Below are 24,710 nucleotides of genomic sequence, written 5' to 3' on the forward strand. Positions count from 1 at the left end.
ACAGCATATATACATACACAAATAGATATTTATATATACATATAGATACACAAACATATCTATTAATCTAAATTAATATATTCCCACTTTAAAATCTTTATTCTTCCTACGACTGTTGCATATTGAGAACAGTGCTGATCCATTTAAATTGTAAACTACTAATTTTGAAAAAAAAGTGGTTCATAATTCTAATGAATATAACACCGTAATAAACATGATGGACAACTGAAAAATTAATTATAAAAAATGAAATTACAGTATGTTTCACTGTAATCTAAAACTACCGCTACTTTACTCAGTACCGTGTTAAAGACAAGAAACGACCAACCATAAATACAAATATGCTGTTTTGGAGCAATACGCATTTGCGTAGCTTGATGACAAAGGGACAACACATGCTCATATTTACATATGATTAGTTTAGATAAGTGGTCAACTTTTTAATACATTGTTCAATACACTTTTTGGAATAGATTCATTGATGAGGTCTTATGGCCATGTGTTAGGGCCTAGGAAACCATTCAGCCCCAATAGGTGGAAAAGTTAAGAGAAATTGAAAAGGAGGATAGAAGGAAAGAAGGAAAGGAGCTAAAGTACAGTAGAAGGATATAAAGCAAAGGGGGCACTAAATATCACCAAGTAGTTCCTGCACTGCAACTTATGAGGTAATAACCATAGGAAACCATTCAGCCACAATAGGTGGAAAAGTCAATAGAGATTGAAAAGGAGGATGGAAGGAAAAGAAGGAACGGAGCTAAAGTACAGTAGAAGGATATACAGTAAAGCAAAGGGGGCGCTAAACATCACCAAGTAGTTCCTGCACTGCACCTTATGAGGTAATAACCATAGGAAACCATTCAGCCCCCATAGGTGGAAAAGTCAAGAGATATTGGAAATGAGGATGGAAGGAAAGAAGGAACGGAGCTAAAGTACAGTAGAAGGATATAAAGCAAAGGGGGCGCTAAACATCACCAAGTAGTTCCTGAACTGCACCTTATGAGGAACTTACCATTTTACAAAGAATATACACTCGTTAAATTTCAGGAGGCATATGGGGAAACCACAAATAAGGGGGGAATCATAACGATACTATCATCATACAATTCAAAATAGTCCGAACAAGTTTTAAGACACCTGACATTCTTCAAATTTTGATTTATAAAAAATTGGGACAATAAACTGAGAATAACATCACTCAGAATTGAATAAAATTTTGTTTAAGAAAAAAAAAACTATTCTAAAAAAAAAAAAGCATATTGGTGTGACAATTAAATGCTTCAAAATTGAATAATGTGAAAAGCCAATGATGAAAAAATACTATTCTAGAAATGAAGTATATATGAAATCGAGGATTGCTTAACAAGTCGCACAAACATATCGAAGATAGTACAGTACTCACATTGATTGATGAGAGTAATTAGAATATTAAGTCACAAACTTATAAAGATAAATATTCCATTGTAGAAAGTATGGATGAATAAAAAATACCACTTATACCTGAAGGATATCCTTTTCCTGCTTTGGGCGTCGGGTCTCTTAAAGCTTTTGTGTCTGGTGAAATCAATGTACTGTATTACATAAGCCAATGAAGATGATATGTAATATGGATTATTAAAATAAAATATTAATCCCTGCTCATATTCCTTTGTATCTACAGATAATCAAAGTTATATCACAAATACTTACTATGCTTCTATCTATAAGAAAGTTAACCCTGTGTATACCCTGATATTTATTTTATCAAATACAAGAAACACAGTAATAAAATAAAAGTATCTGCTTGAACATGAAAGATGAATAACATCAACTGATGGGACTTTTCAAGCTTACGAAAATATTAAACAGGTTTTATATACAATTAAAAAAATGGCACGATAAAGTCATACTTTACAAAAGATGGAATACTGGTTATAACGAAATACTTTTCTTATATAATTCTCAACAATTATAACAGATATCAATAATTAGTTGTACGAAATCATAAAAAGAGGATAAATAGTATATGATTATTTGATAAAAATAGTCATCATCAAACCTACAAAAATGGAAGAAATAATCATCTTAAAGATGTTACTGATTATGAGAATAAGATTCCACATTAAGTATTCATTATAAAATTTATAGTTTAAAAATACGTTGAATTTTAACCACCCTTATTGGTAACCTGAGAAAAGTAAACATAGCTACAACTGCAAAATAGTGCCATGTAACACCAACTACTGTATAATCAAAAGTAATTGTCCTTCATACTAATGTTGATGGCAGTGAGGTTGTAACTTATAAACAGTTATGCAAGGAAGATTTTGTTGTGAAAGTACACAATCTTGCAAAATCTTAAATCTGTTCACTTGACTTGGTTGAATAATGGGTGGTTTTTTTGCACATTTATTAATCCTATGCAATACTCCTGAGTTGTAAAAAACAGTAGACTACCAGTGTCAATCAATATCTAAAATCACAAAAATTTTTGAGCATCAATGAAACTCAACTATAAAATTCTATCGTAGAAAATCCTTATGATTAATGTACGCCATGTCACCTTTGGCAAATTTTCACAAATTGAAATAAAAATAAGAAGTGTTAATTGTGTACTGTCACAATTGATGTTTAAAATATATAATAAAATTCAGCTTTTTTATCTACGAAAGATGTTTTTTATAGATAATATTTAGCCATATTATAATTAATTTATCATCAAGGTATGGTACTACCTTAATTGAGTGGAACTGAAAAATGTTATTTTCATTAGTAAAATAAATTTTTGAATATACTTACCCGATAATCATGTAGCTGTCAACTCCGTTGCCCGACAGAATTCTACGGAAGGGATACGCCAGCGATCGCTATACAAGAGGGGGGTGTACTCACAAGCGCCACCTGTGGCCAGGTACTGCAGTACTTCTTGTTGACACCACTTCAATTTTTCCTCGGTCCACTGGTTCTATGGGGAGGAAGGGTGGGTCAATTAAATCATGATTATCGGGTAAGTATATTCAAAAATTTATTTTACTAATGAAAATAACATTTTTCAATATTAAACTTACCCGATAATCATGTAGCTGATTCACACCCAGGGAGGTGGGTGAAAACCAGTGTACATGTATATCAAGAAGCTAAGTATCCCGTATTTCATATTATCAGTTATTCAAAATAACAATGAAATTACAAGTACCTGGTAAGGAAGTCGACTTGAGCCATTACTCTGCCTTAAATAAGTTCGTCTTCCTTACTGAGCGCAGCGTTCCTCTTAGGAGGCTGAACAACTCTAAGGTGCTGAAGTATCAAGGGCTGCAACCCATACTAAAGGACCTCATCACAACCTTTAACCTCGGCGCTCTCAAGAAAGAATTGACCACCCGCCAAATCAACAAGGATGTGGAAGGCTTCTTAGCCGACCGTACAACCCATAAAAAGTATTCAAGAGAAAGGTTAAAAGGTTATGGGATTATGGGAATGTAGTGGCTGAGCCCTCGCCTACTACTGCATTCGTTGCTACGAATGGTCCCAGGGTGTAGCAGTACTCGTAAAGAGACTGGACATCTTTGAGATAGAATGATGCGAACACTGACTTGCTTCTCCAATAGGTTGCATCCATAACACTCTGCAGAGAATGGCTCTGTTTGAAGGCCACTGAAGTAGCCACAGCTCCCACTTCATGTGTCCTTACCTTCAGCAAAGCAAGGTCTTCTTCCTTCAGATGAGAATGTGCTTCCCTAATCAGAAGCCTGAATAGTAAGAAACTGAGTTCTTAGAACTTGGAAAAGAAGGTTTCTTGATAGCACACCATAAGGCTTCTGATTGTCCTCGTAAAGGTTAAGACCTTTTTAGATAGTACCTAAGAGCTCTAACTGGGCAAAGTACTCTCTCCAGTTCATTCCCCACCAAGTTGGACAGGCTTGGGATCTCGAACGACTTAGGCCAAGGACGTGAAGGAAGCTCGTTTAGCAAAAACCGAGCTGCAAGGAACATGTAGCCGTCTCAGATGTGAAAACAATGATCCTGCTGAAGGCGTGGATCTCACTTACTCTTTTAGCTGTTGTCAAGCACACGAGGAAAAGAGTTTTTAATGTGAGGTCCTAAAAAGAGGCTGATTGGAGAGGTTCAAATCTTGATGACATAAGGAACCTTAGGACCACGTCTAGATTCCAGCCTGGAGTGGACAACCGACGTTCCTTTGAGGTCTCAAAAGACCTAGGGAGGTCCTGTAGATCTTTGTTGGTGGAAAGATCCAAGCCTCTGTGGCGGAAAACCGCTGCCAACATACTTCTGTAACCCTTGATCGTAGGAGCTGAAAGGGATCTTACTTTCCTTAGATATAACAGGAAGTCAGCAATCTGGGTTACAGTGGTACTGGTTGAGGAAACTGCATTGGTCTTGTACCAGCTACGGAAGACTTCCCCTTGCGACTGATAGATTCTGAGAGTGGATGTTCTCCTTGCTTTGGCAATCGCTCTGGCTGCCTCCTTCGAAAAGCCCCTAGCTCCTGAGAGTCTTTCGAAAGTCTGAAGGCAGTCAGACGAAGAGCGTGGAGGTTTGGGTGTACCTTCTTTACGTGAGGTAGACGTAGAAGGTTCACTCCTAGAGGAAGAGTCCTGGGAATGTCGACCAGCCATTGCAGTACCTCTAAGAACCATTCTCTCGCGGGCCAGAGCGGAGCCAACCAACGTCAGCCGTGTCCCTTTGCGAGAGGAGAACTTCTGAAGTACCCTGTTGACAATCTTGAACGGCGGGAATGCATACAGGTCGAGATGGAACCAATCCAGCAGAAAAGCATCCACGTGAACTGCTGCTGGGTCTGGAATCGGAGAACAATACAACAGGAGTCTCTAGGTTATCGAGGTAGCGAACAGATCTATGGTTGGCTGACCCCACAGGGCCCAAAGTCTGCTGCAAACATTCTTGTGAAGGGTCCACTCTGTGGGGATGACCTGACCCTTCCGGCTGAGGTGATCTGCCATGACATTCATACCGCCCTGAATGAACCTCGTTACCAGCGTGAGCTTTCGATCTTTAGACCAGATGAGGAGGTCCCTTGCGATCTAGAACAACTTCACGAAAGAGTCCCTCCCTGCTTGAAGATGTAAGCCAGGGCTGTGGTGTTGTCAGAGTCCACCTCCACCACTTTGTTAAGCTGGAGGGACTTGAAGTTTATCAAGGCCAGAAGAACCGCCAACAACTCCTTGCAATTGATGTGAAGTGTCCTTTGCTCCTGATTCCATGTTCCCGAGCATTCCTGTCCGTCCAAAGTCGCACCCCAGCCCGTGTCTGATGCGTCCGAGAGGAGACGGCGGTCGGGTTTCTGAACAGCCAAAGGTAGACTTCCTTGAGAAGAAAGCTGTTCTTACACCACGCGAGAGAAGACCTCCTCTCTTCGGAAACAGGAACTGAGACCGTCTCTAGCGTCATGTCCTTTATCCAGTGAGCAGCTAGATGATACTGAAGGGGGGGAGGTGGAGTCTCCCTAACACGATGAACAGGGCCAGCGATGAAAGTGTCCCTGTTAGACTCATCCACTACCTGACTGAGCATCGGTTCCTTCTCAGCATGCTCTGGATGCATTCTAGGGCTTGGAAGATCCTTGGGGCCGACGGAAAAGCCCGAAAAGCTCGACTCTGAAGATCCATACCCAGGGAGACAATGGTCTGGGATGGGACGAGCTGAGACTCCTCAAAATTGACCAGGAGGCCCAGTTCCTTGGTCAGATCCATAGTCCATCTGAGAATCTCCAGACAGCGACGACTTGTGGGAGCTCTTAAAAGCCAGTCGTCTGACGGAGCCGGACACAAGATCATGGTACTGCTGCACAGTCTGTGAACTGTCAACCATGGGGAAGCGAGGAAGTACAGTGACAACCCGAAGCTGTCTAGACTGTCTGGGTCGTACAGACAACTCCTTATCGGGTTGCTGAGGTTGCCGCACTGCGTCACAACAAGTCACTTCTGCTGGTTGTTGAACGTCTTCCCAGTGACACACTGACTCCGTAAACAAAAAATCCTCTAACAAGGACTAAGCTTGGACTGCATGTCTTGCAACACAGCTCAAGGTCTATGGGAGCAGGTGTGGTAACAGACGGGGTTAGCGACTGAAGTGGAACCATTACCTTCCCTGGAAGCATGTTATGCTTAAATAAAAGTCCATATGAGGCTACGCAGCTAAAGGCTCCTCTCCAAATGACAGAGTCCTCAAGGGAATATCAGAAGGAGGGAGAAAAGCACTTACTCATCTACAGGGACCATATCCGAGAAAAACTAAGTTCTCTCAGTGAGGGTTTCACTGGTGCAAAAGCAGCAGACTAGAAGGCAACGTTATGAAACTGCTTGACAGTCTAGTGAGTTGGCAACAACCAAAGATGTGTGACTGAGAAGCATGCGGTAAGGTATGCAGAGCATGTTGTATGCAGAGCATGCTGTATGCAGAGCATGCTGTATGTAGAGCATGCTGTAAAGTAAGCAGAGCGTGTTGCATGGCGTGTAACATTTCTCAGAAATTCCATGACCAGTGCTAGAGTGAGTAATATCGCATTACTGTCCATTGAAAGTGCACGTGCCGAGGGAATTGATTTAGACTGTTTTGTTGATGAATTTGATAGCCGGCATGATAATCGTAGAATTAAGCTGCACTAAATGTACTATAATCTACTTCACCTCAGAAAAGGGAAACTCGCCCTGTTGGCAACACTGCATTACTTCATGCATGCTTGCATGGGGTTTTAATATCAACATAATATTTACCTTACATTCATAACTCATGATTCATTATTGTTTTGAAGATATTTTTGCCATATTTTGCGATTTTGTTAAAAATATATTGCAAGGAATACATATATATTTTTATATTAAGTAATACAAATAACCTCCATTATCATAATGTTTGTGTAGGCATACATGTATATGATTACAAATGCAAGTTATGAAAGTAATGAGGTGTTATTGTTGTCATTTGTTATTTCCAAGTTGAATGGGAAGAGGCTCAAGTTGAGGAGAAAGTGGCAGATGCATGCGTTGAGGTGGCTGACTCATAGCATGAGGTTGCTGCCTCAAGAGTTGCGCTTGCTGTAAGGGTTGCGGATGCGCAGTAGCAGGTTCCTGAGGAACGAGTTGAGGTTCCTGAGGTGTGAGCTGCGAGAGTTGAGGTAGTGGCTGCGCAGAACGCAGTTCTTGTCTCGCGAGTAGAGGTTCCTGAGGTGCTAGCCTAAGGAGTTGAGGCTCTCGCCTTGAGGAGGGTTGAGGTCGCTGCAGCGAGTGCTGAGGTGGCTGCCTCATTGATGGAAGAGGTTGTCGTACCTCAAGAGATTGTTGCCTCGCTGGTGGAACCGCAAGCGGAAGCGGAGGAAGTAAGGCATAAGATTCCTGCTCCCATTGCTGAGGTTGCCTTAAGGAAGGCGGAGGTTGCTGCACACCGCTGGTAACTGGCAACTCAGTACGCGGTAAGGTATCCTGAGGAACCTCAACATCGTACGCCTGGCAGACTGGACTGCGGTGAGGCGGAGCGATCGCAGGAGGAGGTGTAACCTTCTCAGCCTGACACTCACGCATAAGACCGCAAGCTGTGACTGCATGGACTGCAGCAAAGTCATCTTGGGGTCGGCAGACGCTAAGGTCTGCTGAGGCAAAGCCTTAACAGAAGATGAGGTCTGTTGCGGCATCACCTTACCTCTCTTAGGAGGTGTGCAGTCACCTGATGACTGCGGAGAGTCAGAGCTAACCCAAAGACTGCATCCGGGTTGTTGAACTCTAGAAGTCTGGACTTTACGTTTAAGAGGTCTTGAGACCTGAGTCCAGCGTTTTCTCCCCAAAATTTCTTCTGCAGACGAGTAAAATAAGGGCTCAATCGTCTGCGGGTGGGAGTGACGGTCTCTGTAAGACACACCCGCAACCACCGAGGATACTTCTGTGCGCCGATCAAGGCCTGCCGAACCCTTTTGCCCTTCGACATTGCTTCTCCCCTGGGCTTGGGAGCTTGCAAGAGGTCCCGGACTGGGAGGACGACTGGCACGCACAGAAGTACCCTCACGCACAACACTGACACACTTTGCGCTAATCACTTATCACTTTTGAATTTCTGTTTGCACTTATTTCACTGAACTCGAAACTTTAAGGTTTGTACCTGAAACACGCAATTCTATCCTTCCTTAAAAGTTAGTAATTGCGAAAACAGAATTACAATGTAACAGAAAAATCTAATGAAAGATAAATAATTCAGTGGCTGGAAAGAGACTAAACACTAGATCAAATAAACTACGTTTAAAATCTCTCACCGCATAAAGCTTGAGAACAAGAATAAACTCTAGAAACGTTTACCTTCTTCCCCTAAAGAGACTAGGGAGAAGAGCAAAAACGATAACAACGTTACTCGCTTGAACGAAACGTTTATCCAGCTCTCTCTCCCTCCGTCTCTATCTCTCTCTCTCTCTCTCTCTTGACTTAGAACCTGAGAGAAGAGCCCAATCATATATACTCGTTAAAACATATTATTGTTAAAGGAAAAAAACTGAAAGATTTCCCAAACAAAAAGTTCCTTTATTAGAATTAAAACCATTAAGCTAAGAAAGAATGAACAAAACGCTATAAACGGTTTACTCTTACTGCAACGTGACACCGTGAAAATTCTCTCTCTATCGTAACGATAGAGCGCAAGTTGAACGTTCTGAACGTCAACAACTGCAGAGACAAAACAAAACGTTAGTTCAACTTTGAAACAGTACGAGACTATCAAAGAAATTCTTTCAAAAACATTAAAATAGCATAATATGTTAACAGGTAAAACCGAAATGACGGGCTCAATGTTAATTAACTTCGGTACAAGAAAAGACCGCCTACTATTAGGAAAGGTCGAATATAAACAAATATAAAAATTAATTTTAATAAATTTATAAAAAAGGAAGTTAATCGAAGAGGCCTATAAAAGGCGGAGAGATATAAAATAAATCTATAACTTTTGTTAAGCAAAATTAAGAGAGAGAGTCTATACTCTCTTAGACACCAACACTTCCGTCTAAGGGAAGGGTCGGCCATTTAAAGGTGAAAGAGAGTTCATACTCTCTTCGTCACCATAATTAATCAAATTAATTCCAAAAGCTAGCTAAGCTAATAATAAAACTTCCTGAATAGCGAAAGCTGAAATCTTAGAGCAATACTTCACCAAAAACCGTGAACAAGACTCCAAAATTATAAGCGTATCCATGAACGTCTTGCCGGAAGCACGACAGAGGAAAAATTGAAGTGGTGTCAACAAGAAGTACTGCAGTACCTGGCCACAGGTGGCGCTTGTGAGTACACCCCCCTCTTGTATAGCGATCGCTGGCGTATCCCTTCCGTAGAATTCTGTCGGGCAACGGAGTTGACAGCTACATGATTATCGGGTAAGTTTAATATTGAAAAAAATGAAATAAAAAAAATGAGTTTAAGAGGTTTACTTCGCTATGAAAAAAAATTTGCAAATTATTTTTTACAAAATCTAATCGTACATAAATTTATCAAGATCTAATTTGTTGATGTAGCAGCAACATTGTTGTTAAAGAGAGCCAAAAATATCTAAGAAAAAAAATTTTTGTATTTAAAAATAGATTTACAGTGAAAAAATTAAAATGATTATAAAGTCTTTGCTATGTTATAAATAAACAAAGTCTACGAAAACTAAAATAATTTTTAAGAAAACAAAGAATATTAAAAATATTAAAATTTACGTATGTGATATGAACTCTAAAAAATAATTAATTTCACGCTGATGATAAGAGTCAAGAAATATAATTCAAAATCTTTATATTAAAAAAAACTTTTAAGCTTGACAAAGAAGGCTTCCACGGAATATGATACAAAAATTAAATAAAAAATTATATCTAGGTTATCTAAAGTATATTTTAATGCATGTTCCTGGGAACATGTATAAGAAAGAATTTAACAAATAAAATGTTGGCAAATTCTCTTATACCTGAAGGAGATTCTTTTTACGCCTTCGGACTCAGGTCGTTTGATGCTCGTGTGCCTGGTGGGTTAAACGTGGGTTGTGAAATATTTTGGGTATTGTATGCGTTTAATTAAAATGGAAATGTAATGTAAAACAATATTTATGTATGTATTTATCTATTCATATAATTTGTTATAAAAATGAAAATGTAATGCAACACTATATATATATATATATATATATTATATATATATATATATATATATATATATATATATATATATATATATATATATATATATATATATATATATATATATATACACACACACACACACACACATATATATATATATATATATATATATATATATATATAATATATATATATATATACTGTATATATATAATTATTAAAAAAAATAAACAGTAACGTAACCCACAATATATATATATATATATATATATATATATATATATATATATATATATATATATATATATATATATATATATATACACTATACATACAATTACTTAATTAAGTGAAACTGCACTGTAACCCACAATATATATATATATATATATATATATATATATATATATATATATATATATATATATATATATATATATATATATATATATATATATATATATATATATATATATATATAACTTTCCTTATGAAAACTAAACTGTTTCCCATAGGTGGGGTGGCTGCAGTAAAACCAACAGATAAGTCACTATCCCATTTACCCTTTCAACTTCAGATTCCTAAATATGAGTCACTTCACAAACCTTCACAACTTTGTATCATGTAGAACTTATATTTGATATCATATTTTGTGTCAAAGATTCACATTAGGCAATAAACTACCACACCTTACTGTTTGTATACCAAAATGGAAACTGAAGTTAAAAGTGTACGTTTATACCTTTAATTTCCTTTGCATACACAATACGTAGTCACCTTATTTCTTTACACATTGATGGGAAGTGAAAATTGCATCTATAAGGATACAAATAATTTTATGTTCTCAATGGATATTAACACAGTTACAGGAATACACTAGCATTTTTTTCTTTCAAAGTCCTTGATATTTTTCAAACCTTAAGTATAACAATCATTAACACTGAAAATAAAAGTATCGAAGGTAGGATTAAAGTAATGGTAAAATAAAGTATATTAATATTTAGTTTTTTCTCAGGAATCCAAATAATGCAGCAATTGGATATTTAAGCAAATTAAACTGTATATTTGCGTATGATATCTTTACAGTATATTATAAAAAGTTATACGAAGAACAAAACCAAAATAATTTCAAATTGGGGTTTACCACTATACTGTACGTAGGGATATTGTGCCAACAATGAAAGCATGAACACATGTAAACAGATATAATTACTTTTTAATACTAAATTATGACACACTAATCTCTCATAACGATTTATTTATTGTAAAGATGTTAGCTTTACGTATAAAATTACACTTATCAAATCAAAATATAAAATTATCATTAAAAAAACTGTAACAATTATAGGAGAACCAAATGTTTTCTATTATAAAATCGAAGCTATAACTCGGTAGTTCAAGAAGATACAGAATCTTATATAATAACCAAAAAAATGTTATTTTCATTAGTAAAATAAATTTTTGAATATACTTACCCGGTGATCATATAGCTGTCAGCTCTGCTGCCCGACAGAAAAACCTAAGGACGAAATACGCCAGCGATCGCTATACAGGTGGGGGTGTACATCAACAGCGCCATCTGTCGAGCAGGTACTCAAGTACTCCATGTCAACACAGAACCAATTTTCTCCTCGGCCCACTGGGTCTCTATTGGGGAGGAAGGGTGGGTCCTTTAATTTATGATCACCGGGTAAGTATATTCAAAAATTTATTTTACTAATGAAAATAACATTTTTCAATATTAAACTTACCCGGTGATCATATAGCTGATTCACACCCAGGGGGGTGGGTAGAGACCAGCATATATGTTAACATTAAGAGCTAAGTATTTCGTATTTCATTTTAGCAGTTATTCAAAATAACAAACATAAAATTAATAAGTACCTGGTAAGGAAGTCGACTTGAACAATTACTCTGCCTTTTTTAAGTACGTCTTCCTTACTGAGCCTCGCGATCCTCATAGGATGCTGAGCGACTCCTAGGAGCTGAAGTATGAAGGGTTGCAACCCATACTAAAGGACCTCATCAAAACCTCTAATCTAGGCGCTTCTCAAGAAAGAATTTGACCACCCGCCAAATCAACCAGGATGCGAAAGGCTTCTTAGCCTTCCGGACAACCCAAAAAAACAACAATAAAAAGCATTTCAAGAGAAAGATTAAAAAGGTTTATGGGATTAGGGGAATGTAGTGGTTGAGCCCTCACCCACTACTGCACTCGCTGCTACGAATGGTCCCAGGGTGTAGCAGTTCTCGTAAAGAGACTGGACATCTTTAAGGTAAAATGATGCGAACACTGACTTGCTTCTCCAATAGGTTGCATCCATTACACTCTGCAGAGATCTGTTTTGTTTGAAGGCCACTGAAGTTGCGACAGCTCTAACTTCATGTGTCCTTACCTTCAGCAAAGCATGGTCCTCCTCATTCAGATGGGAATGAGCTTCTCGAATCAAAAGTCTGATATAATAAGAAACTGCATTCTTCGACATAGGTAACGAAGGTTTCTTAATGGCGCACCATAAAGCTTCTGATTGTCCACGTAATGGCTTAGTACGTCTCAAATAGTACTTAAGAGCTCTTACCGAGCATAGTAGGCCTACTCTTTCTTGTTCATTTCCAACCAAATTAGCAAGGCTTGGAATATCGAACGATTTGGGCCAAGGACGAGAAGGAAGTTCGTTTTTGGCTAAAAAACCAAGCTGTAAGGAACATGTAGCCGTTTCAGATGTAAATCCAATGTTCCTGCTGAAGGCGTGTATCTCACTGACTCTTTTAGCTGTTGCTAAGCAGACGAGGAAAAGAGTTTTCAAAGTGAGATCTTTAAAAGAGGCTGATTGAAGTGGTTCGAACCTTGCTGACATAAGGAATCTTAGTACTACGTCTAAGTTCCAACCTGGTGTGGCTAACCGACGCTCCTTCGAGGTCTCAAAAGACTTAAGGAGGTCCTGTAGATCTTTGTTGTTGGAAAGATCTAAGCCTCTGTGACGGAAGACTGCTGCCAACATGCTTCTGTAACCCTTGATCGTGGGAGCTGAAAGGGATCTTTCCTTCCTTAGGTATAAAAGGAAGTCAGCTATTTGAGTTACAGAGGTACTGGTTGAGGATACTGATTTCGACTTGCACCAGCTTCGGAAGACTTCCCACTTCGACTGGTAGACTTTGAGAGTGGATGTCCTCCTAGCTCTAGCAATCGCTCTGGCTGCCTCCTTCGAAAAGCCTCTAGCTCTCGAGAGTCTTTCGATAGTCTGAAGGCAGTCAGACGAAGAGCGTGGAGGCTTGGGTGTACCTTCTTTACATGCGGCTGACGCAGAAGGTCCACTCTTAGAGGAAGTGTTCTGGGAACGTCTACTAGCCATTGCAGTACCTCGGTGAACCATTCTCTCGCGGGCCAGAGGGGAGCAACCAACGTCAACCTTGTCCCTTCGTGAGAGGCGAACTTCTGCAGTACTCTGTTGACAATCTTGAACGGGGGGAACGCATAAAGGTCTAGATGGGACCAATCCAGAAGAAAGGCATCTATATGAACTGCTGCTGGGTCCGGAATCGGTGAACAATAAATTGGGAGCCTCTTGGTCATCGAGGTTGCGAACAGATCTATGGTAGGCTGACCCCACAGGGCCCATAGTCTGTTGCATACATTCTTGTGAAGGGTCCACTCTGTTGGGATGATTTGACCCTTCCGGCTGAGGCGGTCTGCCATGACATTCATGTCGCCTTGAATGAATCTCGTTACTAGGGATATGTTTCGATCTCTTGACCAGGTGAGGAGGTCCCTTGCGATCTCGTACAACGTCATCGAATGAGTCCCTCCTTGCTTGGAGATGTACGCCAAGGCTGTGGTGTTGTCGGAGTTCACCTCCACCACCTTGCCTAGAAGGAGGGACTTGAAGCTTCTCAAGGCCAGATGAACTGCCAGTAGCTCCTTGCAGGTGATGTGCAACGTTCTTTGATCCGCATTCCACGTGCCCGAGCATTCCCGACCGTCCAATGTCGCACCCCAGCCCGTGTCCGATGCGTCCGAGAAGAGAAGGTGGTCGGGGGTCTGAACAGCCAGTGGCAGACCCTCCCTGAGAAGAATGTTGCTCTTCCACCAAGTCAGTGAAGACTTCATCTTCTCGGAAATAGGAACCGAGACCGCTTCTAGCGTCTTGTCCTTTCTCCAGTGAGCAGCTAAGTGAAATTGAAGGGGGCGGAGGTGGAGTCTCCCTAACGCGATGAACTGGTCCAGTGATGAAAGCGTCCCTATCAGACTCATCCACTGTCTGACTGAACATCGGTCCTTCTTCAGCATGGACTGGATGCATTCTTGGGCTTGATTGATTCTGGGGGCCGACGGAAAAGCCCGAAAAGCTTGACTCTGAATCTCCATTCCTAGGTATACTATAGTTTGGGATGGGACGAGTTGGGACTTTTCCATATTGACCAGGAGACCCAATTCCTTGGTCAGATCCAGAGTCCACTGTAGATTCTCCAGACAGCGACGACTTGACGCAGCTCTTAAAAGCCAGTCGTCCAAATAGAGGGAGGCTCTGATGTTTGCTAAATGCAGGAATTTGGCAATATTCCTCATCAGTTTGGTAAAAACTAGAGGTGCCGTGCTTAGGCCAAAGCACAGGGCTTGGAACTGGTATACAACCTTCCCGAAAACGAACCTTAGAAAAGGTTGGAAATCTGGGTGGATGGGGACGTGAAAGTAAGCGTCCTTTAGGTCTAACGAGACCATCCAGTCTTCCTTCCTGACCGATGCTAGAACCGACTTTGTCGTCTCCATGGTGAACGTCTGCTTTGTGACAAAGACATTCAGAGCACTGACGTCTAGCACCGGTCTCCACCCTCCTGTCTTCTTCGCCACTAAGAAGAGGCGGTTGTAGAAGCCCGGGGATTGATGGTCCCGGACTATGACTACCGCTCCCTTTTGTAGTAAGAGAGACACCTCTTGCTGCTTCACAGACTGAGCGTCTGCGCCCCTGTTCTCCCAGGCCTGCCAGTAGTTCTTGAGCCTGGCTCCCACTGCTGTCTGAAGAAGGTGGCAGTCAGACTCTGCCTCTAGAGGACTTGGATCCCTTCTTCTTGCTCCCACGTTGACTTCCGGCACGAGCACCTCCTCTGCTGGAGGCTCTGCCACGAAAGGGCGGAATGAACCTTGACGCTGGAATGTCCATCCTGGGTCTAGGCACGGAGGGCAAAGGGGTGGCTTTGCGTGCGGATGACGCAACCAGGTCATGAGTATCTTTCTGGATCAAGGAGGCGGCAATCTCCTTGATCAACTCTTCAGGGAAGAGACACTTTGAAAGCGGAGCAAACATAAGCTCCGACTTTTGACATGGGGTGACTCCAGCTGACAAGAAGGAGCAAAGGTGATCCCGCTTCTTGAGGACCCCGGACACGAAAGAAGCCGCAAGCTCACTAGAACCATCCCGAATGGCTTTGTCCATGCAGGACATAATGAGCATGGAAGTTTCCTTATCAGAAGGGGAGGTCTTCCTGCTCAACGCTCCCAAACACCAGTCCAAGAAGTTAAAGACTTCGAATGCACGGAAAACTCCCTTCATAAGATGGTCCATATCCGAAGGAGTCCAGCAAATCTTGGAGCGTCTCATAGCCAGCCTGCGGGGAGAGTCTACCAGACTTAATAAGTCGCCCTGGGCAGAGGCAGGAACTCCCAAGCCGAGAACTTCTCCCGTGGCATACCAGACGCTAGATCTGGAAGCAAGCTTGGCCGGGGGAAACATGAAGGATGTCTTCCCAAGTTGCTTTTTGGACTGCAACCACTCTCCCAGTACCCTTAAAGCTCTCTTGGACGAGCGAGCGAGTACGAGCTTCGTAAAGGCAGGTGCTGCTGACTGCATGCCTAAAGCGAACTCAGAGGGAGGCGAGCGTGGTGCTGCAGACACAAACTGATCCGGATATAAATCCTTGAACAGCGCAAGCACTTTCCTAAAGTCTAAGGAGGGAGGCGTAGTCTTGGGTTCGTCGATGTCCGAGTGTTGGTCGTCAAGATGTGCACCTTCGTCATCATCAGAGAGTCCATCGTCTGAATGTTGAGGAGGAAGAGGCAACGGAGTAGGTAAAGGCTGGACGGCTGAGTCCGGCAGCACGGGTGCATGCGTGGCTGCACTGGACCCAACGTCATGCCACTGTTGGTCAGTCTGAGAACTGGCAACAACCATAGCTGAGTGGGTGCGCAAAGCGTCTACTCCCGACTGTGTACGGATAGCGGAGACCACCGTGGGTTGCGGAGGCTGACGCACCGCGTCAAAACACGGCAGCTTAACTCCACCCTCCTGTTGTTGTGGTAGCACACGAACGTCAACGGAGGGTTCCGTGCGTCTGTGAACGTCAGCATGCGTCTGGCAGGGTCGACTGCGCATGGGTGGAGGAGCTCTCACAGCTGGAGTGTGGGAGCAAGCAGCCGCAGCGTCTGCTGGGCGCACAACCGTGGTAGGTTGTAGGTTAACGGGTGCAGCGTCAACCTTCTCCACACGATACTCCTGCATAACAGCAGCTAACTGAGTCTGCATAGACTGCAGCAAAGACCACTTAGGGTCTACAACAGCTGGTGCGGCAACAGACGGAGTTACTGCCTGTTGCGGTACCACTTTGCCCCTCTTAGGAGGTGTGCAGTCGTCGGAGGACTGCAGCGAGTCCGAACTGACCCAGTGGCTACACCTGGGCCGTTGGACTTGCTCGGAAGGGACCTTGCGTTTAAGAGGCCGTGAGACCTTGGTCCATCGTTTCTGGCGTGAAACCTCTTCCGCAGACGAGGAATGAACGGGCTCACTCGTCTTCTTGTGGGTGGGACGATCTAGGCAAGATACGTCCGAAACCACGGAGGGAACGTCTGTCCGCTGATTAAAGCCTGTCGAACCCTTTGGTCGTACGACATTGCTTCTCCCCTGGGCTTGGGAGCTTGCAAGAGGTCCCGGACTGGGAGGACGACAGGCACGAACAGACGCACCCTCATGCGTAACACTGACACTTTTCACTGCACTAACACTCACTTCACTTCCCACTGCACTTTTACCTTTCAACTCCCTGACGTCAGCCATGAGTTGATTGCGGTCATTCGCCAATGACTCGACTCTCTCACCTAGAGCCTGGATGGCACGCATCATATCTGCCATCGAAGGTTGATGAGAGCTAGCAGGGGGGTCAGGTGCAACCATTACAGGGGAAGGAATAGGTTGTGGGGCATGGGGAGAGGAAAAATCAATTGAGCGAGACGAACTCCTCCTGATCCTATCCTTCTCTAGCCTACGTGCATATTTCAGGAATTCTTGAAAATCGAATTCCGAAAGCCCAACGCATTCCTCACATCGATCTTCCAATTGACAGGCTTTACCCCTACAATTGGAACAAACGGTGTGCGGATCGATAGAGGCCTTCGGAAGACGCCTTGAACAGTCCCTAGCGCTACACTTCCTGTACTTGGGGACTTGAGAAGGGTCAGACATCTTGAATTGGTCAAAGGGGGGAATTCAAAATCTATCCAAGTCGTCAACAAATAATCCAAAACTCATAAAAAGAATGCAAGGAAGTATTGAAGATAACTTCTGCACAGCGATAGCTAATAACCAGAAATGAATACTTCACCAAATAACGTGAAAATCAATCCAGAAAACAACAGCGTATTTAGTAGGTCTTGCCGGTGGCACGACAGAGAGAAAATTGGTTCTGTGTTGACATGGAGTACTTGAGTACCTGCTCGACAGATGGCGCTGTTGATGTACACCCCCACCTGTATAGCGATCGCTGGCGTATTTCGTCCTTAGGTTTTTCTGTCGGGCAGCAGAGCTGACAGCTATATGATCACCGGGTAAGTTTAATATTGAAAATTACTGGTCATGTAGCCTATACATATGTATGTGGCCTACATACATAACGCAAGTTAAGAGCCTAAAGAAGATGTCTCTTAGGGAATATGGGCTAGTTAGGTAAAGTGTCAATATTCCTACCTGAGCATTGGCTATAGAGAGGAGGATAAAATTAGCCATATTGGCTATATGGCTCTTATAGATTTTGCCAATAAGAGTTGGAGAAAGTGTCAGTTATCGACTATCAAAGTTGGCGAAAGTATCATTTATTAACCCTTCTACCCACAATGGACGTACTGGTACGTTTCACAAAACTCATCCCTTAACCCCCATGGACGTACCGGTACGTTCTTGCCAAAAAAAACTGCTATTTGCATTTTATTTGGTATATTTTTGATAACTCTATGAGAAACTTCAGGCATTTTCCAAAATAATGAGACCAACCTGACCTCTCTCTGACGAAAATTAAGGCTGTCAGCGCAATCTAAAAAAATATATTGCAAAACGTGCTTGAAAAAGAAAAACGCCTGGGAGTTAAGGGTTGGAAAGTTCCAAATAGCATTGGGGGTAAAAGGGTTAACGATTAGAGTTGGAGAGAGAGAGCCAGTTACTGCCCATAGGAGTTCACTCCTGAGGGAATCCGGGCGAGTACAGTAAAGTTTTAACAGTCCTGCACACGTAAAAAGATATGCAGAATGTTCCTCGAAAACCAATTTTTCTACACTGACATTTCTTTATGTCAAGTGGCAAAATCTTAAGATAAACGCATCAAGAATTAGTACAGGCCAAGAATATCAGACTTTCTACTTTATATCAGAAACAACTATGCAAAGACATTTTGTGGAAGAATAGATCTTATTATACCCATCTACTGTTTTCAGGGCATTGCTGGCACAACAAGAAAGTTGTTTATCAGTTTTAGAAATGAAAATAAATAAACACTTCAATTGCGCTGCTCAGCGAATTAGGTTATTAATTTGACTAAAAATTTTAATAACAAAAATTACTAAACTAGAAATAAATTTCTACTTATGGACACTAATAAAAAAAATTAGTTTTATTATTGAAAAAATATGAATTCTATTTCTAATAACTCTATGTTCATGTCATGCCGGCGTTACGATTATAAAGGTCAAAGACGCCAGATATATTATCATCATAAGGAAATTGTAGAATCAATAAATGAATACATGTTAATTATGATTAAAACAGGGAATCATTGATAACAATGAGTAATTTATGTAATCCAAAAAGACGAGACTAATTTCTAATAACGTTTAAAGAAATTATAAAAACTGATTATCTTAAAATATTCCGTTTTATACCTGAAAGAAACTCGCTTCAAGTTATCCGGTTCAGGTCGCTTGATGCTTGTGTGTCTGAGTGAATTAAAATAAAAGAATAAGGAATTAAAACAACACAGTAAAGTTAAGTAGCGTCAATTTGTGGCCTGAAATTCAACGTGACCTGATATAGTTCCATATCAAACTTACTCCAGTCAATGTAATGACGTAAATTTTACATTCAACCAAAATTTTGAAGCTCACAGGATTCAAATTATAGATATCTTAATATATTTCTACTTATTTACAATTCATAACTATCTTAATGTAACTTAAATTTCACACTTCAAAATCTTATTTCATATGGAGTTAAAAATTTGACTATGTAGTATTTCTACTTAATAATATGAGTTTAGGTATGAAAAGAAAAAAGGAAATAATTTGTATACAAAAGTTAGTCAAAATGCAAAAAATAGAATCTAGATAAAATTGAAAAAATAAGAAATCTCACAAAAATATCAATGAAAGGTGTAATCTAAAATGCATAATATTAAATAAAAAGAAAGAAATCATTATCACAGGCATGAAAAATACAGGTCGCTTCAATAGCCTGTTTCCGTAACATGTTAGCAAACCGCTTCTGTTATTTAATTAATAATCAGTATATTAAAAACAGTTGGAAAAACCCAATGGATGAAAACAAGAATGGATAAAATCTATAAAAACCCAAAATATACCTGAAGGAAACTCTGAGGGCATCGGGTGAAGGCTCAGGGCGCTTCAGACTTGCATGTCTGGCAGGACCAAAGCAGCAGTATTAGTCCAAAATGTCTATATCAACATAGTATATTGAATTTACATCACATACAATTTCAATTCACATACAAGTATCTTTATACCACACAAAATAATATACATTAGGTAGGAATTTAATTCTTTTCATATCGCAGTTCTTTGATGGACAATTGTTAAGAAAATTGGTAATGGAATAAAAACATGACGAGCAAAACCTTACCACGGTATTATTATAGTACAACACGGTAAAAGCTTTACTAATAAAGAAATGCCGTTTTACAAAAAAATTGTTTTCTTAAAAAATAACCTTAATTTCCGTCGCAAATAAATAGTTAATAAGATGTACCCTAACATATCTTACGTTAATGTGGGCCAACCGGTGGAAACCGGCGATTTTCGGTGGGGAAATTTACAGGAGAATCTATGAATAATGGCATGACTAACATTTTCTTTTCTATACATTATTTTCTGAGATGCATTGAAAATCCACGAAAAAATACCCAATATTGGCATCCTATGCTCCTGAGTTATTTCTCATTTATTTGTCGTTATTCGATTCGCAGATATTCGCTCCTGTGTACATAGCCTTCCTCGTTGCGTATTAAACACTATAAGCTTATTAACGGTGGAAATATAGGTCAATTTCATTGAAAACACGCTATTTACTGATGGAAAACTGTTTTTCTTAATAAAAATGCTGTTCTGTGCTGTTCTATAATTTTACCAATATAAGTGGTAGTTTACCAAATATAAGTAAAGGCAGAAAGGTGTTTTAACAGCACAATTTTTACATAAATAGATAAAATAGTTCTAATCATCATATTTCCGCGTATAAGATGACCCTTAAACCCTAAAATTGACCCCCTGAAAATGGGGTGTTATACACAATCATATGAAAATCACGCCTTGAATTTCAAGTGATTTTTATTGATAAGTTAGCCTTGGCCTCGGTAAAATAACTGAATAAAGTAATCAAACCATATTTACCTTCCATATTATTGGTACAAAATCTTGATAAACGGCCTAAATGAAGAAATATTCAATAATAACAACGAAGTTAACTCGTAATGCTACAAGGACTCTTGGCAATCAGTGTTGCCAGATGGGTTAGTGTAAAAATCTCCAAAACTCAAGATAAAAAAAATCCCCAAAACAAACCAAAAATTCCCATTTCCACAAATATATTTTCTTCTGATCATATAGGCTTTACTCATATAGAAATTACTCACCATACTTCATATAGAGTGCAAGTAAACTAATAGCAACAATATAAAGATTAACTAATTTCTTTCTTCTTCATAGAAATTTGTACAGAATATCCCCATTAGATACCCAAAATCCCCAAATCTAGGGATAAATATCCATATCTGGCAACACTGCAAGGACAATGCAGTGACAATAACAAAGTGTAAACATCTAACATCGAGTAATGGTTGCGTTCTCAGCAAGCTTTATCTTTCTCTTTCTTTAAACATTTCGATAATTTTAATGATATCGTTAATAACAATAGTAATAAAATAATAAAATTTGATTAAGCAATTAAATTTTAATTAAAAATCCACCATGATTCGAAATATTGTCCGTCTTTCCCAAATCTTACACCATCTTCTCTGCCAAACCATACTCATTATTGTTAAATAAACGCAAATAAAATTGTTTTCCTGTTATACAGCGCGTAGGAATCTTTAGAGATATTGCAAGTAAAATATTTGTAATTAATATTTGTAATAAATATTTATAATATCTTTAATAAAAGCACTTATTGTACACATGTAAATGCGTTCGGTATGATCCGCTATGAAATGTAAACAAAACGTTTTTTTAAGGAAAAACATAAAATCTTTTTAATTTATTTTAAATTTATATGGATAAATTAAGAAAACTGATATAAAATCGTATCTATTTGATTTGTTTTTGGATCTTTAAGGATACAGTAAAGGCTAGCCAATACACTGAAGGCTTTGTAATTCACCAGTTGTCTTATGCAGCAGATAACTAAATTAATTAAAATTTCCTCTAAATTTTCGACTTCATCTCGCATGAAGGTCGTCTTAAGGCGGAAATATACGGTAACCACACGAATAAAGATATACTGATTGCTATGAATTGCAGTAATACCTCGGTTTACGAGTAACTTGGAATTGTACTGTATGGGTCTATGAGCAAATATTTCCCTTCAATTGCATTTTTTTTTTGGACAAGTGATTTTTACCCCATTTTTAATCACGACCTGATGTAGTTCCATATTAAACTTACTTCAGTCAATTCACGGTAGTAAATTTTACATTCAATAAAAATTCTTGAGGCTTACACGATTCTAAATTTTCCAAGTTTTTTCATTTTATGTTCTGGATATGGAAGCGAGTACAGATTTATGTATAAATAATAGTTATCTTAACATAATCCTACTTATTTACAAATCATAAGTATCTTGAAGTAACTATAACTTTACACTTTAAAATCTTATTTCATATTGTCTTAAAAATCTGATTATGTAGTATACCTGCTTATTGAGGGTTTACATATAAAACGGAGACCAGTGGCAAATAATTTGCATATTATAAAAGTTAGTCAAAATGCATAAAACAGCAGATAGATAAAATATGAAATCTAATGATAAATATCGATGAAAGATATAATCTAAAATGCATATTAAATAAAAAGAAAAAAAAATAACAGCCATGAAAAATATAGGCTGCTTCAATAACCTGTTTCTGTTAACAAGTCAATATGAAATTAATGAAAAATACAAATGAAAGATGTAATCTAAAATGCATATAAAATAAAATATAAATATTTTCACAGCCATGAAAAAATATAGGTTACTTCAATATCCTGTTTCTTTTAACAAGTCAGTAACCAGCTTCTTTACCTTAATTAATAAGTAATATAAATAATAATTTGGAAAAATGGATCAAAACAAGAATGAAAAAAAAAAAAAAAAAAAAAAAAAAAAAAAAAAAAAAAAAAAAAAAAAAAAAAAAAAAAAAAACATAATATACCTGAAGGAAACTCGGGGGACATCGGGTGGAGGCTCAGGGCGTTTCAGACTTGCATGTCTGGCAGGACCAAATCAGCAGAATTAGTCCAAAGTGTCAATAGAATATATCAATTATGATTTCAATTAAGTACAGGTTAAGCATCTTTATCCCACACACAGAACTATGCATTTCGTAGGAATTTAATTCTCCTCGTATTGTACACTGTTAAAAATTTGTCGTAATAAAACGCTAAAAACCTTGGAATAAATGTTGCCAGGTATTTACCGTTTTAAAAACGGATATATTGACGCAAAGGAGTGATATGAAAGTCACCAATCCGTAAAAGCTAATAACAAAGTAAGGTAAAAATTACGGTCGCCTGTATTTTACTGAAATACGGCAAAGAACAGTATATTTTTTATGGAGAATTTCCGATTAAAATTGTTTTTTTTTTAACAGTGTAGTTATGTGGAGAATATTTGTACAGAAAATTGGTACTGGAACAAACTTCAATAAAAAGTTTTCCAAACATATGTAAATGAAGAAGAGTATTTTCATTGTACATTTTACATAAATACATCTAATAGTTCTAAACAAACACATGGATATAAGACCCTGATAGCTATAAAATATAATACAGTTATACAACTATATTAAATATTGTAATTTTCTATATATACAACCTGATTGCTATAAAATATAAAACAAACACAATTATATTAAATATTGTAAATTTCAATAAGTAAGGTATTCCTTTTGGAAGGAATATTGTTGTATATGAAAGTATTTCTTTTGTTATGTATAAAATCAGAATAAGTGAAAATAAAATTACATAAGTTGGGTCATCCCACATTGGACATTGATATTACAAGTTTCAAGTCTTGTCACCTGAAGTTAATACATAAAAACAATAAAGGCAAGAGATGTGAGAAGCTCATATTAAAAGCATGCACATCGTGTACCTTCTAAAAGTAAGGTCATTGATTATACACTTATGAAAAACTAAAAGGTCGTTTCAGTAGTAGCGAAAACATGGGTCATCTAAGCGGTAAAAAAGGGTCACCAAATACAATTTATTGGAAAACGAAGATAATTTAAAAAAAAAAATTATTTGAAACCAGCTGTAACGAATTAAAAACTAGGGTCACCAAATATAATTAAATGGAAAACGAAGGTGATTTCACCAAAAATGATTTGAAACCATTTGCAAAGAATTAAAAACAAGGGTTAAAAGGGTCACCAAATAGATCTAATTGGAAAACGCAGGTCATTTCAATAAAAACTATTTGAAACCAGTTGTAAAGAATTGAAAACAAGGGTCACCAAATATAGTGAAATAGAAAACGAAGGTCATTTTCTCCAAAAACTATTTGAAACCAGTTGCAAAGAATTAAAAACGTGTCACCAAATAGATTTAATAGGAAAACGAAGATCATTTCAACAAAAACTATTTGAAACCAGTTGTAAAGAATGAAAAAAAAAGGTCACCAAATAGATTTAATTGGAAAACGAAGGCCATTTTACCAAAAATGATTTGAAACCAATTGTAAAGAATTAAAAACAAGGGTCAACAAATAGAACGAAAGTAAAACCAAGGGCATTTCAACAAAAAATATTTGAAATTAGTTGTAAAGAATTAAAAAGAAAGGTCACTTCAGTAGAAGTCTAAAATGACCTGACCTATAATAGTCTTTGCTGTTGTAATGCATAGCTTGCCATAATCAACAATAAATTTGCT

At 38.7% G+C, this 24,710-nt stretch overlaps 1 protein-coding gene across 1 annotated transcript in view; it reads right to left on the reverse strand.

Moving 5' to 3' along the window:
* LOC137617305 (uncharacterized) overlaps positions 1–24,710 on the reverse strand; it is a 150,703-nt gene that overhangs the window by 60,603 nt on the left and 65,390 nt on the right. The window lies entirely within an intron of this gene.

This window comes from Palaemon carinicauda, chromosome 23, assembly GCF_036898095.1.
Source record: "Palaemon carinicauda isolate YSFRI2023 chromosome 23, ASM3689809v2, whole genome shotgun sequence".
Classification (NCBI taxonomy): domain Eukaryota; kingdom Metazoa; phylum Arthropoda; class Malacostraca; order Decapoda; family Palaemonidae; genus Palaemon; species Palaemon carinicauda.